The 18,549-nt window shown below is 47.3% G+C and overlaps 1 protein-coding gene across 1 annotated transcript in view; it reads left to right on the top strand.

Annotated features, from left to right (window-relative positions):
* Positions 1-13,476: 13,476 nt before the first annotated feature.
* Positions 13,477-18,549, top strand: part of SFMBT2 (Scm like with four mbt domains 2) — a 253,380-nt gene continuing 248,307 nt past the window's right edge. The window contains exon 1 of the mRNA XM_037983322.2: positions 13,477-13,642. The gene's annotated coding sequence lies outside the window, so the exon portion shown is untranslated. The remainder of the gene's footprint in view (positions 13,643-18,549) is intronic.

The raw sequence follows: 18,549 nt of genomic DNA, 5'->3' as shown, positions 1-18,549 counted from the left end.
AGGACTGGTGTGATCTGACTCACTTTCTGAGAGCTCACACTCTTACCTCTGTGTCGTGAACCAAGGGTAGGATGTGAGAGTAGACTCAGGGAGCCCAGTGAGGAAGTGTCTGCCATGAGCTCATCCGAGTCTGAGGGTGTTTGATGACTTGGGCCAGAGGGGAGCAGTGCTCAAAAGGTAAAAACTTAACAATTCAGCGCGTGTTTGAAGGTAGAGCCCAAAGCACCCAGCAGCATCTGTTGAATAAGGCACCACCATCTGTTTACCGAAACAACACTAGAATGCACTATGAGAAACAGGAAACTGTCAGGAATTGTTACTAAAGTAGAGTTATCACTGGTGTGGCCGTTTATAAATATACTGATCAATAAAAAAGAAAAGATACTTGTCTTTAGTGACTGATAATAAAAGAATATGGTATAACATACCGTGAAGAAATATCAGAGCAGAAAACTGGGATGGAGTGTGCCCCTGACCATATCGGGGTTCACCCCCTCAATCCAGCAACATTAAGAGTATTGAGCATGGTTCGCGTTGGGATGGCTCTTTGAAGCTGGCAAAGCTGCAGAGTTGGCCATGAGAACGACTTTGAGATCTTTCCTTCTACGCCCAGGGTTCTCCAGTTTGAGAGTCTCCAGGCAAGCCCCAGCATCCCCCAGATTCTTATGTCACTAAAATTAAGTTGATGAAAATAGCCTTCTTATTCAAAGCATCTGCAGCCCACCCCTGCAGCTTCTCCCCAGCAGGATGTCTCCTCCTGTTCCAGAATGACAAAACTGAAAGTAAATAAACCCAGGAGTGCAAACAATGGATTTGTGGAGCACATCACTCACTCGGAAGCTACATAAACAACCTTTGCTTTCAAAAAACAAAATCTTCATTGTCCCTTTTGGTCCAAGAAGCTAAGAAAGTGGTGGAACTGTAATGACTTTCATACCATCTTTCCAAAAAATGTGCACATGATATTATCACTCTCATTTACAGAAAGGGAGAAGGAGACATATCGCCACATAGTTTTCCTTCAGGTCAATGCCAAAGCCAGGACCTAATTCTGCAAACATTCATGGAGCCCGTTCTATGTACCAATGACTATGGTATATAGAACTCAGGTTCTAATTTTCAGACATGTATTTTTTCACTACTAAAAAATTGCTAAACATTTTTTCTTAGTTGGCAAAAGGAAAGCAAGAAAAAAACACCTGGTATTTTTTTTAAACTGGAAAATGTTGGCTCATTCAACATGATTTATACTATTTAGAGACAAGAGAAAAAGAGATGGAGATATTTCTGTCTGCAATAATTTCCTGGCTTTCCAGATTTTCCTTTCTTTATCCTCCTTCCCCTCCTCCTTTTCTTCTACTTCTTCTCCTTCTCCTCCTTCTTTTCTTTAGAAGCTAAAGGCATGCCAACAAAAGACTCAGGAGAAATGCCAGCCATACCTTAAATTTCTGTAGCTCTGTACTTCCTAAGAGACCAAAGCAGTTGGAAACAAGAGAACACATACAAAAGCAAACCGTGTCTAGCACGATGATTGGAATAAAGCAGTAATAAGTTGCGATGACCCCAGTGATAGCATTGTCTTACAACATGCCCCAGGTAGGAGGAAGGCACCAAGGTAACCATCATTATCCGTGTCACTTTTCCTGGGGACTATCTTTGACAAAAATAGTTTAAGATATTTCTCCAAATTCACATGAATCAATATTCAATTTGGGTTTTGAGACTTTTTGCTAGACTCTTCTATTTCTGAATTCCTGGTTAGCCTGTTCCTATGGGCTAGAATTGGAAACTTATTTTATTATTAAAGGGAGTGCAAAAAAATGTTTTTGAGCACCCAACTCAATGCTCTGCTCTGGTCACTGGTCATATTGCACCCTTCTAATTCCTCTCAATCCTATAAAGTAAGAGGTTATTTCTTTTCTTTTCTTTTCTTTTTTTTTTTTTTTTTTTGAGATGGAGTCTTACTCTGTCGCCCAGGCTGGAGTGTAGTGGCACGATCTTGACTCCCTGCAACCTCTGCCTCCCAGATTCACGCGATTCTCCTGCCTCAGCCCCCCAAGTAGCTGGGATTACAGGTGTATGCCACCATGCCTGGGTAATTTTTGTACTTTTAGTAGAGACGGGGTTTCATTATGCTGGCCAGGCTGGTCTTGAACTCCCAACCTAGTGATCTGCCTGCTTTGGCCTCCCAAAGTGCTGGGATTACAGGCGTGAGCCACCACGCCCAGCCAGTAAGAGGTAATTATGTCTGTTTCACAGATGGCCAATCTGAGGTTCAGATAAATTCATTGACTTGCACATAATTTATTTAAGGGCATCATGGGATTTGAATCCAGGTCTCTTCATTCTTTATTCTTTTGTTCACTGCTCTGGTCTGCAGTATTATTCTGTTACTACTCATTTCATGGGAATTTTTTTTTTTAAAGAGATGGGGGTCTTCCTGTGTCACCCAGGCCTAGTGCAGTGGCACAGTCACAGCTCACCGAAGCCTCGAACTCTGAGGCTCAAGTGATCCTCCTGCCTCAGCTTCCCAGGTAGCTGGGATTACAGATGCAAGCCACCATGCCTGGCTTCATGTGAATTTATAACAATTTGTTTAGGAATATGCTATCAGTCCCATTGTCTGCTTTTCAAAATTGATCTTTAAAATTAGCTATCCTTTTAGGGTTTGACAAAGATTAAGTTTCACAAAAGTAATAAAGCATTGGTATATGTGAAGGCTTTGTTTTCAATGAGTACAATATAACTCAAGGCCTTTTAATATCTTATGACTCAGCTGCTAGCTACATTCTTGTTTGGAATATTTTATTTGCATTGTCAGGAAGATGTAACTATTGACTAATAAAACAAAGAGAATAGAAAAAGCCAGAAAGGAAGGCTGAAAGAGGAATTAGAGGAATTACAGAGGGTGCAAGTCCATGGAAATGTAGAAAACAAATTTGGGATATGATCTGATTTATCATCAATATAGAATTATTGGATGTGTATTGAAGAGTATTATAAGCTTGTACTAAAATGCTATGAACGATGTGTAAACAGGTGACGAATGAGTAGATGGGGAGATGGAGGAGGTCGTACTTCTGAAGCCTCCATTAAGTGCCAGTCTCCCTCCCTGAAAGAGAAATTTAGCCTTTATAATATTTTGGTGGGTAGGGTAGGGGTAGGTTTTCTTAGTCCTTTTTTTTAAGCTGAGAAAACTGAAGGGGGTAAGGAAGAGGAAGAGATGGGGAAAGAGAGAGAGAGGAAAGAAGTGAAACTAATAATGGCAGAACTGGGATCTAAGTCCAAGATCATCTGTCTTCCATGTACAGATTCCTTCCATTCTAACACGCTGCCTCATGGTGCATCCAACAGAACCATGGGGGTTTCCAAAGGCCTCTGGTGAATTTTGTAAAAAGACAATAATCAATGGATTTTAGTAGTGCCTAAGGGTAGCCCAAACTTCAATCAACACAAATGATTTTGACTCTTAAATAACATGAACATGAGAACATATATGTGCCATGTAACGTGATGCAGTGGTCTTAGACCTTTTTGGCACCAGGTACCAGTTTCGTGGAAGACAATTTTTCCATGGATGGGTGGTGGGGGATGGTTTCGGGATGATTCAAGAGCATTACATTTATTGTGCCCTTTATTTTTATTACTATTACATTGTAATATACACTGAAATAATTATACAACTCACCATGATGTAGAATCAGTGGAAGCCGTAAGCTTGTTTTCCTGCAACTAAACGGTCCCATCTGGGAGTGATGGAAGACAGTGACACCCAAAGTGTGTTGTTTATGTTCAGCCTACTCTGTAATCTCACTTCGGTGGCTGTCACTGCAGAAAACCCTGCTTCCCAAAGATAGGGGGTTGTAGATGGAAGCAGGCTTTTCAGTGTTTTTGTGGCAATCTGAGGATATTCTGCCTTGACTTTAACCCAGAACGTATGGAGATTTGAAGTTGTCTCAAACATACTTATAAGGCCACCAGATGCAGTTGTATGATTGAAGTATATCAACTAACCTGCCACTGTAAAACCTGCCACCAGATGACGCTTAATTGTCACTTGCCACTCACTGATAGGGTTTTGATATGAGTCTGCAAGTAATTGGTTTATTATGGTCTCTGTGCAGTCGGACCTTTCTACTAACGTTAATCCGTATTTGCAGCTACTCCCAGTGCTAGCATCACCACATCAGCTCCACCTCAGGTCATCAGGCATTAGATTCTCGTAAGGAGCACACAACTTAGATCCTTGGCATATACAGTTCACAACAGAGTTTGTGATCCTATGAGAATCCAATGCCATCGCTGATCTGATAGGAGGTGGAGCTGAGGCAGTAGTGGGAGCAATGGGGAGTGACCGTAAGTACTGATAAAGCTTCGCTCGCTCAATGGACTCCTGACATAATGGCTCGGCTACTCTCTAGCTGGTTATGTCAAACAGCTACTTAACTCCTCCAGCTCGTGGTTTCCTCATCCGCAAAGTGGGTATGACAACAATAACTATCTCATGGGATTCAGTGAGGTTAAATTACGACAAATGAACATCAGCACCTGGTACAGAGCGTGGCATGTAGTGTCGTATTGTTGTTGCTATTATCACATTCCAAATATCCTCGTCACTTTTTATTCTCAAACTTAGTTCCATTCAGGCCACAGTCACGATTCCTTCTATTTTCAACCCATTAAAAAAATTAGCATTGGCATTGCTCATGAGCTTGCCCTGGCCCTCCTTTTCATTTTAGCCTTTTCTTCTGTTGCTAAATGATCCACGTTCCTTCAGTCTTCCATCCCATACAGTATCCTCAGTCTCTGGCATCTCTACTCTCATAAATCATGGGAATGGAGTTTATGGATAATGTGCCCAGGCTCTGGAGTCAGATTGAGTTAAAGTTTGGGCTTCAACACTTACTAGTCATGTATCTACAACGAGCTGGCTTAATCACTCTCAGCCCCTTCCTCAGTTTCTTTGTCTATAAAGTGGGGACAATAACACTGCCTACTATACAGGCTTGCTGTGGGGTTAAATGAGATAGGATACATAAGGCCCTTGGAAGAGGGCTTGGCACCGAGTATGTGCTCAGTCAATATTAACTGTTGTAATTAATTCCCTGGCTTACGGAAGTGTGTCTTTAGCAAGTGTACTCTATTGTTTGCTCAGATGCATTTGTATATTTTCTAGATTTTTTCATTTGTGCTATCCCTAAGGAATTGGTTTCTGATTTGGCATAATGCAAACCAAGAAAGAAATGAAAGGTGAGTGAGAGCACTTAAACACTGGGGTCTTTCAGTTGCGTGAACTACTTTTTTTCCATTGGCTTAAAGACCTAGAGAAAACACCGTTCCACTAACCATTCTGTACTTGAGGAGTTTTTATGTAGGTGAGATCAGAGTGATGAATGACGATGGATGGATTCATTTCAGGTCCATTACAGTGCCAGCTTTACATGGACGTTTACATGGGTTTCCTGATCACAGAGGCCACTGTCCAGGGAGGAATAGGAAGAGGGTGACACTTTTGCCTTCCCCCATTGCCATGCAAGCCACCCAAGCACTATAGAACAGAGAAATGGCTTCAGTTCAGTGTAAGGATGAATTTGCCAAGAGGAGTCAAAGATGGAATGACCTATCGCTGGAGGGAGTGAGGAGTGAGGTGTTCAAACAGACTGCATGGTCATTTGTTGGGCTGTGTCCCCACCCAAATCTCATCTTGAATTATAATCCCCATAATCCCCATGTATTGAGGGAGGGACCCAGTGGGAGGTGATTGGATCCCAGGAGCAGTTTCTCCCACGTTGTTCTTGTGATAGTGAGTTCTCACCAGATCTGATCGTTTTATAGGGGGCTCTTCCCCCTTCGCTTCACACACATGCTCTCTCTCTTTTGCTCTTTCTTTCTCTCTTGCCACCATATAAGACATGCCTCTTCCCCTTCGGCCGTGATTGTAAGTTTCCTAAGGCCTCCCCAGCCAGTGGAACTGTGAGTCAATTAAACCTCTTTTCTTTATAAATCAATTACCCAGTCTTGGGTATGTCTTTATAACAATGTGAAAACAGACTAACATAAATAATGTAGAGAGGAGTTGGGCATGAGAGAGATGGCAGACCAGGTGACCTTTGCGGCTCATTCAACCTAAGAATCTAAATTCAGGGAAACTGGGTTTGATCCCTTGGGGGAACGCTTGGATTTGCTGTACGTGTTTGAACTGACTACTCTGTTGTGGTTTCCCATCTGGGAATACTAGCACTTCTTGCTTAAGTTAGAAGTTACAAGTTAATAGCTTATGACTATGGTGTTAAATATCATCAAACTTTTGTATAATTTATTCTTTCTTTCAAATGGAGCCAAGACAATACCAGGGTCTTTGTACTTACTGTTCCCATTCTCTGGAGCTCTCTGTTCAAATGCCACTTCCCTGACCCACTTTCATAAAAAATGTCATCCCCCCCAACACCATACTTGTCATTGTCACTTCCTGTGCCTCCCTCTGCTTTACTCTTTTCCATGGGACTAACATCCACATGACACATTAGATATTCATTTCTTTGGTGCTGATCTCTCCTTGATGAACTGTAAGTGTCATGGAACAGGGCTTCGTCTGTCTTGTTCACCGTATTTCAGATCCTAAAACAGTGCCTGGCACATAGCAGGTCTTCAATAAATATTTGTTGAATGAGAAAAATGTAAGCAGAGATTTGCTTTTATTTTTCCTTAATTTTCCTCTATATCTAATTTATGTAAGTTTCTCTTCAAAAAATTGGTTTAAGAAACCTTGAAAAATCTTTTGAGTTTCCTCCGCCCCCAAGGTATGAAATTAAAATGAAAATCTCCAAGAATTCAGCAACAATATCCATTTCAGAGGCACTTACAAGGGTAAAAAAAAAAATCAGTCTTTAAAGGGATAAGAAAAAAAATGTAGTGCTATGTTGAAAACTATTTTAAGTGACTCATTTTAAAAAATGGAAGCAATGTTACTTTTCAAAGAAACATGTAAGTACTCTGTGTATAACATTCAAAGGATGAATGATTTGATATGAATACAATTCAGCTTATTTGTAGCCAAGGCTTCTAAGCCATCATCTGTAATCAAATGTAGTAAGAACCTAATTCTTCCCTTAGTACTGATATCTGTATCTTCAATATTCTTTATTTTTAAAAAAATAAACAACAACAAAAAACTATCTAAAACATCTAAAAGCAAGTCAATGTCTGTTTCCAGTAGATGGCACTGCAAATCAAGTCTTTGTAGATCTAATAACTATCACTTATTTGATCATGATAATAATGATTTATTCTGTACTAAGATCATCTAAAGCGACTTACACGGTGAAAATAAATAGGATGGCGATTCTGAAGCTACACGAAAGCTGAGATAGTTCAGTTCCCTAATACTGCTATCTCTCCTCTTGTATATCATAGTTGGGCACTTTTATTAAAGTAGTGGGTGAATGTAACAAATTGCCCATCATGCTTATTGATGAAACTGCTTTTTGATGTGGGATTTTTGGTCTCTTGTTTTAGTTTGTTTAGTCTATTTTGCAATACAAGTTCAATGGGACTCTTAATCATTTTACACTATGTCAAATTCAACCTCATTCAGGCCAGTTATCATTCACAGAGGAAATACTGTTCTAGGATCACAGACCCACATCCCTGACCTGCACTGTGTTTACTGTTGTTTGTTTGTTGGTTGGTTGGGGCATGATCTTGTTCTGTCACCCAGGCTGGAGTGCAGTAGCATGATCATAGTTCACTGCAGTCTCAACTGCCTGGGCTCAGGCAATCCTCTTGCCTCAGCCTCCTGAGGAGTTGGGGCTGCAGGTGCACGCCACCATGCCCAGCTAATTTTTATTTTTTGTAGAGACAGGGTCTGGATATGTTGTTCAGGCTGGTCTCCGCCTCCTGAGCTCAAGCGATCCTCCTGCCTCAGTCTCCCAAAGGGCTGAGATTACAGGTGTGAGCCACTGCACCCAGTTGGGGTGTGTGTGTGTGTTTGCCAATAGATACCCTCAGTCGTAAAGGGGTTAAATTAGAAAGTGTAAACGGTCTAGACATCTCAAGTTCCACAAGAAAAAACTGAGACACAACCTGTGTTTCAATGACAGTGACAGTGGATGAAGACTCAGCTTTATGTGTAAGGAAATATATACTTAAAACATTTTTAAAGCATTTAAAAGGGATATTACACATAATATAGACTAGGAGTTATGAAATGTTATCATAGATGTAAAAACTACCTGGAATAGTGTCTGGAGCAAAGTAGGTACTAAATAAATCCTCTGTCTCCTTTTTGCTGTCTTTAACAGGGCCTGAGAGCCAGTCCCTGCTCTGTAACTCTGTCCTTTAAAAGGCCTCTGTCATTTAATCTCTCTGGACTGCAGCTCTCAAAACGACTGGAATTGAGGCCACAAAGTCTAAAATATGATGCCTAATACACAGTAAGATTCACAAGTGAAGGGTGTGATACCATGCATCCAGATGTACAAGCCAGTAGCTGCAGAAGTTGGGAATGACTTTCGTCAGAATATTCTTCTCAGTGGAGAAAGAAGCCGTTAGTCAAAACTGGAACATCCACAAGCAAACCACCTCAGCTCTTTCAAAGATGTCCTAGGACAGTTCAGACATCATGTCTTTTTATTTTTTTTCTTGAGACGGAGTCTCGTTCTGTCGCCCAGTCTGGAGTGCAATGGTGTGATCTTGGTTCATTGCAACCTCTGCCTCCTGGGTTCAAGCAATTCTCCTGTCTCAGCTTCCCGAGTAGCTGGGATTACAGGCGCATGCCACCACGTTTTTGTTTTTGTTTTTGTTTTTTTGTATTTTTAGTAGAGATGGGGTTTCACCGTGTTCCCTGGGCTGGTCTCGAACTCCTGAGCTCAGGCAGTCCACCCGCCTCAGCCTCCCAAAGTGCTAGGATTACAGGTATGAGCCATCACGCCCGGCCTTCATGTACTTTTAAAAATATGCCCTGCAGTCTACTATTTTTTTCTTTTGTTGTCAAGGAAGCTTGAAATTCCTTCAAATTATATAAGAGTCAATCGCAATAGTGTGTTTCTGAAATTTCTAGAAATGTATGAGAAAGTGCTCTGTTAGGTGGTGATATTTTGTGAACCAATACACATCACTACACTCATTGAGAACTCTAGTTATTTTCACAAGCCATCTCAATAACCCCAGGCTTTTCTCAGAAGGACAGTCATAGATACTCTCACCGGAGGCCCCACACTTTTATGGGCAACACAAAACTCATACAGTAAATGCAAAAACACAATAATAATCAAAACAAGGCAGAAATATGACCTGAACGATACCTTTACTGAAGGGCAGTAAGGCAAAGAAGCCCTAACACCCTTTCCCTACAGATTCCTTTACTTAATCCTTTCTCATCCTCTGTGACCTCAGAATTTGATTGCTATATCAAATTGGCAGAATACCATATAAAGCAATTGATGGCTTTGGGGTGGGGTCTATTGTTCAGCACTGTTTAGGGTCTGAAAGGACCTCACAGAACATCTAGTCCAATCCCCTCATTTTACCCAAGAGGAAAGAATGGCTCAGAGAGGTCACTGGACTTACAGAGGTCACACAGATAACTAGTGATGAAGCAGTGACTGAGGTCATTGGGCTCCCAATACATTAGCCATTAAGTGCTTTAATTGGGGATAGAAGATAAGGAAAAAAGGCAAAACAATAAAAAGAGAGAATGTATTTAGATTTACTCTTTGTGACCTTAGGAGGCTGATGGAAAAATACTGTCTTATGTAGCCTAAGAAAAAACAAGTTTTGGTTTAAAGGCTCTAGTAAAGAGAAGGTTGTACAAATTCTTCAAATATTTGGTTCTGGCCTCCTTTTTTCCTCCTTCGGCTTTCCTGTTAAGCTAGTATGTCTAATAGTTCATTAGAGAGTCTCTATATTAAGAAAGGATAATGGTTTATCTTCTGTTTTCTTTGGTTCATTTCCTTTTCCCAGTGGGAAGTGATAACTTAAACATGGAATAGGTATGAATAAATTGAACATTTTTCTTGGGTACGACTAATGCAACAGGATTTAAGTAATCACATGTCCTAAATATAAAGAAAATAAATAGTACACATATAATTTTTCAAACTCCTCTGCAATAGTTTTTGTGATGTAATACTTAGGAATACGCAGAAAATGAGATGAAAACTTTTCAATTGTTATATTTCTAATTTGTGCTGTGTCATTAGACAAATAGAATAGCATCTAAATATTTTACAATTAACCAATTTGCCTCATTTATGTTAAAGAATTCCAAAGTCCCAACTTGATCTGTAGAGTGATGAAATTCATGGCTTAAACAAAGTTTAGGAATGAAATAGCATCTATAGTTAGTGTGATCAAAGGCTTATTTTTGTCAAGATTTTTAGTAAATATTAACAATATAGAGAAAAAGTCTTGGGTTGATAATGAGATTTTCATGACCCTGTTTGAGTTGGAGTGTATAAGCCTTCTCTACTTAAAAAAAGCAGTCACAATTTTTGTCAGCGCTTTATGCTTTGCTGACTGTGTGGAATTTTTTCCTATCTTTAATTGATTTAGGGTGCAACCTACATCTGGGTACCTATATCCCTAAAGTGTCTGGTTCTGAAATAAAAATGAAAGTTGAAAGGTATTGAAGTGGGATGAAGGGGCCACTTTAATTGCCTCAGGGAATCTCCTAACCAATTTTCATTTGCCTCATTGGTGCCCTTGGATAAAAGAGAATGGAGGTCGGTTGCAGAAAAGAAAATCAAGGAATCTTCAAAAAGTCACGTGCAAAAAGCAACACAAAAGTAGGAGGGAAAGGAGTTTTTTTTTTTTTTTTTTTTTTTTTTTTTTTTTTTTTTTTTTTACAGTAACAATGCCACCATTGTGTGCTGCGACTTCCTGATTATATTTCTTAATCACGATAGGTTACCCTCCCCCAAAATCACCATTTTGTGGATCAAGGAGCAAAATTATATGGGTCTACGTACCCAAAACATTAAAAAAATTCAACTCCTTCGGAGTAACCAGGTAAGATAATGAATACACAGTCATACATCGTTTGGGATCAGGTGTTCTTTTACATTTGCTTTTATTTGGATGAAACAATGTTTCGTGCACAATAATGACTTAAAACTGGTAAACAAGCCTGGAGAGAGCGCGGTGGCTGGCTGCAGCTCACGTCTCCAAGACTAGTGCAGAAGGAAATTGCATTCTTCCCCTGCCGCCCCCCACCGCCCCACCGACCCCAAGCCGCCGGGAAGCCCTGCGCTGGCACCGGGGCAAGCGCTGTCGGCTCCCGGGAGCTAAGCGAGGCCGCGCGGTCTGGGACGCACGTGGGAGGGTGCCGCCGCTGTCGCCCTGTGGGGCCAGGGACACTGGGTAGGCGCAGCGCGGGCCAAGAGCTGGAGGCTCAGGGCAGGGGATCCGCACTCGGGGCCATTCCTGCCGCGGCGCGCCCTGAGCTTCAACAGTGCACAGGGTGGGGACCCCTCCAGGACAGTGGTGCGCCGAGGGGTCTCCCGGCCCCTCCCTCCCCACGGGCCCCGCAGTGTAGTGAAGAAGCCAGAAGAGGTGACTTGGGTGTTGAGACCCGGGGCCAGAACCGTGGAGAGTGTCCAGAGCCCACGCTCCAGATTCCTGGACGCCGCAGTCAGTCCAGCAGTTTCCACCTGGAGCCGCCTTGGGGCTCAACGGGGAGGCGGCGGGGTGCAGGCGAGAGGGTTAATGCGCCTAGTTCGGTTGGTTTGAGGAGTCTCTGCTTTCAGCGACCCACAGGGCAAAGAGGCCAGGGCTCCGGCTTGGTGTCCCCAACAGCTGGGGACTGGAGAGCTGGAGGGGTCGCAGACTCAGGCTAGAGTTTAAAGTGCGCCGCCAGGCGAGTCGCTGGACCTTTCTGGGTCTCACGTGGCTTCTATGTCACTTGGAGTGACAGGCCGGCAGAAGGAGCTTTAGTCGTCGCCCAGCGTTCTCCAAGGTGTAAGGAGGCAGGATTTTCCCATACTGGCGGCGCAGGGGGCCTCACGGCTGCCGACGCCCACCCTGGATCTCTCAGTTCGGCCGATCCTTTGGGTGGAGGGGCGCTCTCCAGGGTCGCGGCTAGGCGAGAGCGGCTTCCCGGCACGTCCCTCTGTATTTCTTCTAGATCAGCTCCGGCCCCACAGTCCAGGAGAGGGCCCGCCTGAGGACCCCTGCTCGTACCGCGCGTGGTCAGCCCCGGTCCCCTCACTCCCTGTCTGGCCCCTAGCCCTTCAGAGCGGACACCTCTCCTCAGGGATGCAGGGCGAGGAAGGGCGGGTGGAGCTGCGAACCCACGGGAACCTGGAGGACTTCTTGGCCCCCTGGAGAGGGGTACTGTGAGAAGGATTCATGGGACAGAGTTGGGGGACTGAGGAATTTTGCCCCTCTTGGCAACCATAAAAACCCTGAGCAAACGTGTCCATTCGCTATTTCGCAGAAATACACAACGCAGGCCCACACCGGCATCTCTTCGAGGCCCCCTAGTTAAGGGCACAGCGTTCTTCGGAAGCTCTTGGTCTTGCTACCAGGGCGTCACCCTCTTTTCCGCACTGGGGACGTTTCGTTCGGACTCTGCGCATCCGTTGCTCCTAAGGCCCTGGGAGCTCCGCGTTCCTCCCCAGGCGCGCCACACAAAGTGCCCGCGGGCTCCGCAGACGTCCAACCCTGTCCGGGGTTCACGGCCGCTGGAGCTCTCCAACGGACCGCCGAGGGCCACGTTTTGCTGGGGCGCGAGCGACGTTTCTTTTCCCGCCCTATGAGGACCGGACTAGCCAGGTGCCCCATGAGACGCTGTGGCGAGCACGGCTACCTGGCACCTAGCCCGGGCAGCCCCAACCTAATTTCCTGCCCCTCGGGGCACCTTTCCCTCGAATAGCTCTCCTCGGCCCCTCTAACCCTGCCCAAGGGGCCTGGAAAGGTTCGCAGCTTCAAGAAAAGGCTCTGTTTAAGCGCGGGGTGGGGTGGGGCGGGCGGGGCCAAGGTTGCCCTGGGGATTGAATTTCTCTCCGCTCCCAGCGATCCCGGGCGGATAAAGCGCAAGTTTGTGCACAAGGTCGGCTGAGCCATTGGAAACCCAGCGCACGAACCGCGGCCAGGGAAACGCGGAGTTTGTCCAGTTGTCCTTGCGGAGAGGTGTGCGGAAACGCCCTTGATGGGAACTTTCTGCAGATCATGTATGGAGGGAGCTCACAAAAAGGAGGAAGGGGAGCGCGGCGGGGAGGGGGCCGCTTGGGCGTGGAAGGTGCCAGGGTCCTGCGGTTACCTGCCCGCTTAGGCGCCGGGGGGTTGGCGCAGCGCGGGCGGAGGAAGGAGCCGATCATGTCCCGCAGGCTAATTGGCTTAAGAAATTTTGCAAGCGCTGGAAAAGGTCGTTGAAGGAGTTCGCTGCACGCGCGCGCGCACACACACACACACACACAATCTTAAAAAAAAAAAAAAAAAAAAAAAAAGAGCGCTGAGCATGCGCACAGAGAGGATGCCATATTGGAATGAGCTGTAGTGGGAGCCGGAGGACCGGAGCGGGCGTGCGAGGGAGGCGGCGGGCGGGGAGCGAGCGGGCAAGGGCAGGCGAACCAGCGAGGCCGGCGCCCTCCGGGGCGGCGCCTGGGTCCTGGGTCCACGCCGAGGGCACGACGAACTTCACCAGGTAGGACGCCGCGCCGGCTGCTGTCCCCGGCGCCCAGCAGCCCTCCGGCCCGCAGGTTGAGTGCGCCGGTCAGGGGCTTTTTCCAGCCTAGGGGAAAAAAAGAAAAGGAAGCCCGAGCGAGCCGGGGTTGGTGGTGGGGGGGTTGGGGAAGGCTAGGGAGGGTGCAGGGGAGCGAAAGAAAAGGGCAGGAGAAGAAAGCGACTGTACTTGAGCGAAGCCTCAAACTCCTCTGTGCGCTCCAGGTTGTCATTTTTTGCTTCCCGGGTCCCCTTCGCCTGCGTCTCCGGGCTCGGAAAAGCCGGGTCGTGCGGGGGTCCGTCCGGAGTTGCAAAGTGTCCTCCTCACCCAGGCTCAGCCTGTCCCCTCCCGCCGCCCACCTCCCTCGTTTTTGCACTCATTTTAGCGACGCAGCCGCCGCTGCTACCTACCCCGCGCTCCCGCGTCTCCTCTGCGGTGGGGTCTCCCCTTTCTTTTGGTTTGGATGGGAGAAAAAGATGGTGAGGACGGAGAATCGGAGACAGGCATGGGGATAAAAAATCGTGCAGACATTCGGAATCGCCCCCTTGGAAACCTTTGCCTGAGCAACTGAAATGAAATGGGCAGTAGTAGTTTTGGAGCGAGCTCCAGCGAGGATGGTCTTTTTGTTCATTTTTTTTTCTCTTTAAAGTAATATCCTGTCACTTGGGGGCTTTCCGGTTGTCTCCTCTTATCCGACCCCCTTTCAAAATTACTGACTTGAGCTGGTTCTGGAGTTTATTTTTTAATGTGCGTGTGTGTGTGTGTTTTTTTGCAGAAATCCGCCAAAATGCAACTGTAGGAACTGCTAGATGTATTTATTGATTTTGACCCAGGGCAGTGGGAGGGGGCTGGCGGGAGCTGGGAGATCCTGGAGGGTGGGAAGTGGCTGATTCTCGGTGGCCGGCGCACATCCAGAGCCTGATCCGTACTCGTGTTTTCTTGGAAGCGCAACTGCGGGGACGGAGTCTTTAGAAACCGTGCCAGTTTCAATATGGCGGGCTAAGGTGGCTTTTAAAAACTGAAAATAAAGGTTTTGAGGTGGGAAAAAACCCAGCTGAAGTTTCCACCCCTTAGTTTCGACTCTCTTTGGCTACCCCAGGAAGCGCTTTAGCGAATTAAGTGGGGCAAAAAAGAAGGAATGGGCTGCTCTTTTTTTTCCCGTGGTTAGAGTCTGTGTGTGAAGTCCATTGCTAGGGGGGAAAGGATGGAGAGGTGCCGCTGGCCCGGACCAGGGCACCGAAACGCAACTGTCGTGTGTGCCTGTGGATTAGTGTGCAGGCCTGTGTGTGCGCAGTTTTTTTGGGTGTGTGTGTCAAAGAGAACCGCCCCGAATGTGTGTGTGCGTCTTGGAACCAGACCCTGCCATGATTTGACGTGACAAACTGCGGACACGTGGTGCAAAATACATGAGGGCAGGGAGAGTGATTTATTTTGGCTTTCTAGGAGACGAGCTAGCCCTCGCCTCGTGTGTGCTGGCTCCTGCGCGGGTAGATACGCGAGTAGGTGGGGCGAGGAGGTGCTTATTAGAAGGACTAACTGTCCTGGGTATTGGGTGCAATCGGGCTGCAGACGCCAGCCGGATTTCGTGTGTGCAGGGGGCGCGTTGCACTTAATGGTGGGCTCCTGCTTTCCTCCACCGCCGCGCTGGGGTGGGAGGTGGGGGACCGGGACCGAGGCTTGGAGAAGACCAAAGTGGTGGTGGCGGTGGTGGTGGTGTGGGACAGAAGGGCGGGAGCATGCGGATCTCGGCAGACAAGCACGGAGGGTCGAGGCGAGGGGTTGCCTTTCTTACTTTTGGGTTTCGCGCTCTAGGGAAGGTGGGGGATGGGGACAGCGGTTTGAGAAAAAATTGTCCCTTGCTCTGCTTAGGAACCTTCTCGGCGCATCGGAGAGGGGCGTCTTCTTGTCTTGGCTGGCACGGAGGCCGGGCTGTCGCCAGGGGATGTGAGTGGGCGGCGAAGTGTGAGGGAAAGGTCGGCGTTCCGGGGCGGGGAGGATCTGGGAGTGGAGTTTGGAGACAAAATCGGAGTCAGGCAGAGGAGCCGGAGGGAAAGCCAGCACACGCGAGCTCGGGTGAGAGCCACCGGAATGCGGGAACGCAGCGTAGCCGGGAACAGGGGTTCCCGACAGGGGTCGCCCGTGGCCAGGACGCGGCCGCTGAACTGAGGTCGCGCGGCGGTGCCTGCCTGAGGGACCTCGTGGGCGGGGGCCACACGGCGGCCGTGCACGGTCCCCGGGGCTGGCATGGGCAGGTGGGAGGACCTCCTCCGGGCCCGCGAACCTGATCTGGCAGCGGCCAGGTGACTGGAGGCGTTTTTAAATGATAAGGTTACAAAGACATGTTGGCCAGGTCTGTAGTTAGCGCAGCAACGTGGTTTGCAGGAGCGCAGAGCGAGACTGGACAGGGTCCCTCGGACGCCGTGCTGTCGGTGGGTGGGGGCCGGGAGCAAGCGGCACTGGCTTGGAGACCTCGCGGCAGGTGACCCCTCCCACCTGGGCGGCGAGGCTGAGCGATGGCGACGCGCTGGCCAGGACGCGTCCATGGCTCCTCCAGCCTGCGCTTGGGCGCGCCCTCCTGGGGCCGGCTTTCCTATGGGCCCCGCGAGATGGGAGCAGCCTAAAATGGCTCTGTGCTGCGAAGCTGCAGTTTCAGCCGCGAACCCCTCCCCTTGTCCTCCTGACGTCGCCGCTGACAAGCGCACAATTTACTCCAACGCCCCGAAACCCGCGATTTTGCACGGGGCCGTGCCGTGGAAGCGGATGTACAGTTGATTACAAAGAACATTCCACAGGATTCTCGAAGGGGCCAAGTTTTTCCTTTTGGTGGGGAGGAGGGAGGAGCCGAGACGGGGCAGGAGCCCGGCCGACCACCGCTCCGGCACCCAGGGGCTCGGGGCGCACCAGTAGCTGGGCCTGGGGAGCTGGATGCGCGAAAAGCCGAGGTAGTTCCCGGGGACGCGGATCGGGACCATGCAGGGCAATAGCCATGGACGCCGGTGCTCGTGCTTGATGGCGTTTGTGGTGTCCGAGAATCCCAGGATGAGGCCGGAAAGCCTGGGAGACCGTTCCCAAACTTCTGGAGACCAGCTCGCAGTTTCGCTTTCGGAATTTTCAGGATCTTTGGGCTTTTAAAGTTGGGATTCCGAGAGGGCAGGGCGAGGCTGGTGACCCTGACGATCGGCCGCCCGACCTCTCGCCCATCCCAGCGTTCTCTGCCTTGTTTCCCTGAACCTTGCCGAACTGAGCCGGGTTTGAGGTTCCAGGGCCTCGCGCGCCAACCCCAGCCGCGTCCTGAGGGTTCCCGCGGCGCAGCCGCGGCTGATCCGAGGCCATTGGTGGGAAACCAGTTTAGACGAGGCCGACCCCTCTTGGATCTGGCTCTGTTGCGGCTGCCCGCCACTCTCCGTCCCCCCGCCACTCTTGCACCATAGAGAAGGAAACTGGGAGACCCACTAGCGTGTCTGCACCAAGGGAATGGACCCAGGTTCCACCAGGTCGCAGAAAAGGAAAAAACAGACTTAAATGTGGCCTCGTTTCCTGGGGAGGCTGTTGGGGGTGGGGAGGGAGTTGAGGGGTAAGTGGGTTGGGGGAGGGGAGAAGCCTTGTTGCTCAGAAGGAATTGTTCCCTAGGCCCTCCCTGAAGATACGAGGTCTGCTACTTTTTCCCTACTAAGCATTAAATTTGCACACACTCTGCTTTCTCCCTTCCATAAATAAATACTCTCTCAGATCTTATCTTTGCTCTTGCTGGGACCAAGCTGCCTGCCTGCAAGAGAGTGGGAGACATCCAGGCATGTCCCCCCTCTGCCAACCGTCCAGGTCCCCACCAAAGAGTTTACTGCTTGCAGGATCCATTCCTGGGCTAGTGCAGAACACTGTCCCGCGGCAGGGGGTCTCGCAACCCCCATCCTGGAATAGAGAGTGGTCAACCACTCTGTTTTGGTGTGTGTTGCTCTAGAAGTGCTGGTGGAGGCCTCTGAGGTGGGAACTGTTTCCCATTTCCCCTTGGGATACATCCATCCTGAACCTCAAACAGCACGTCCTGCTGGCAGATACGTTTCAGTAATGATGGGAGTATACATCGCAGAGTTTTTCCTCTTCCTGTGTTCTTGCAGACATTATAGACTATTTTTTTTAACATTGCTTATTATAAATAACTGGCTTCACGATTCTTGACTTAAAGTCAAGACTTTAAAAAGCCAGAAAAGGTTCCTGACTCTTCCCTGTTTTGTTTTCATCATAAAGCCTTCCTGGGAATACTAAACATTTGTCCATTTTCCATTGCTGCCCACTCTAGCTAAGGTGGCATTTTTTTTTTTTCACCACTGCCCCCAAAGGACTCCCGCATTTGAGACGAAATAGTGAGTGATGGAAGCATTGCTTTGAATAGTAAGAAAATGAGGTTTCATTTTATTGATACAGGATGTTTTGGGGATATAAAAAGTCCATAAAGGAAATTTACTCTCTCCAGGCCCTACATTTATGCCAAAAAATTTTTGTCAGATTATCAGAGTTTTCTTTCTTTCTTTCTTTCTTTCTTTCTTTTTTTTTTTTTGAAATAATTTGAACAAAAAGAGTTCACTGTGGGATTTGAGTGACCTACAGTTCTAGTATACTTGGGTTGGACGTTTCTCTCTTTGTATTTTATTACTCTGAACTTTTGAGGTTCATGGGTGCAGTGGTCAGAAGGAAATCTTACCCTGCTCTAAAGTAAGAACTCATAAGCATTTTTGTACCAAAATGACATTGGGACCTGTAATTCAGGATGCATTTTGTGGTTTTTCTAACCATTCTTACATATATGTTACCTCAGCAGCAACTTATTGCCCCCATCCTACAAATTAAAAAAAAAAAAAAAAAGATGTTGGGAAATTATATATCACAACAAA

Source organism: Chlorocebus sabaeus, chromosome 9 (assembly GCF_047675955.1).
Source record: "Chlorocebus sabaeus isolate Y175 chromosome 9, mChlSab1.0.hap1, whole genome shotgun sequence".
In the NCBI taxonomy this organism is placed as follows: domain Eukaryota; kingdom Metazoa; phylum Chordata; class Mammalia; order Primates; family Cercopithecidae; genus Chlorocebus; species Chlorocebus sabaeus.
Note: the sequence above shows the minus strand (reverse complement) of the source record. Positions and strands in the feature narration are given on the sequence as shown.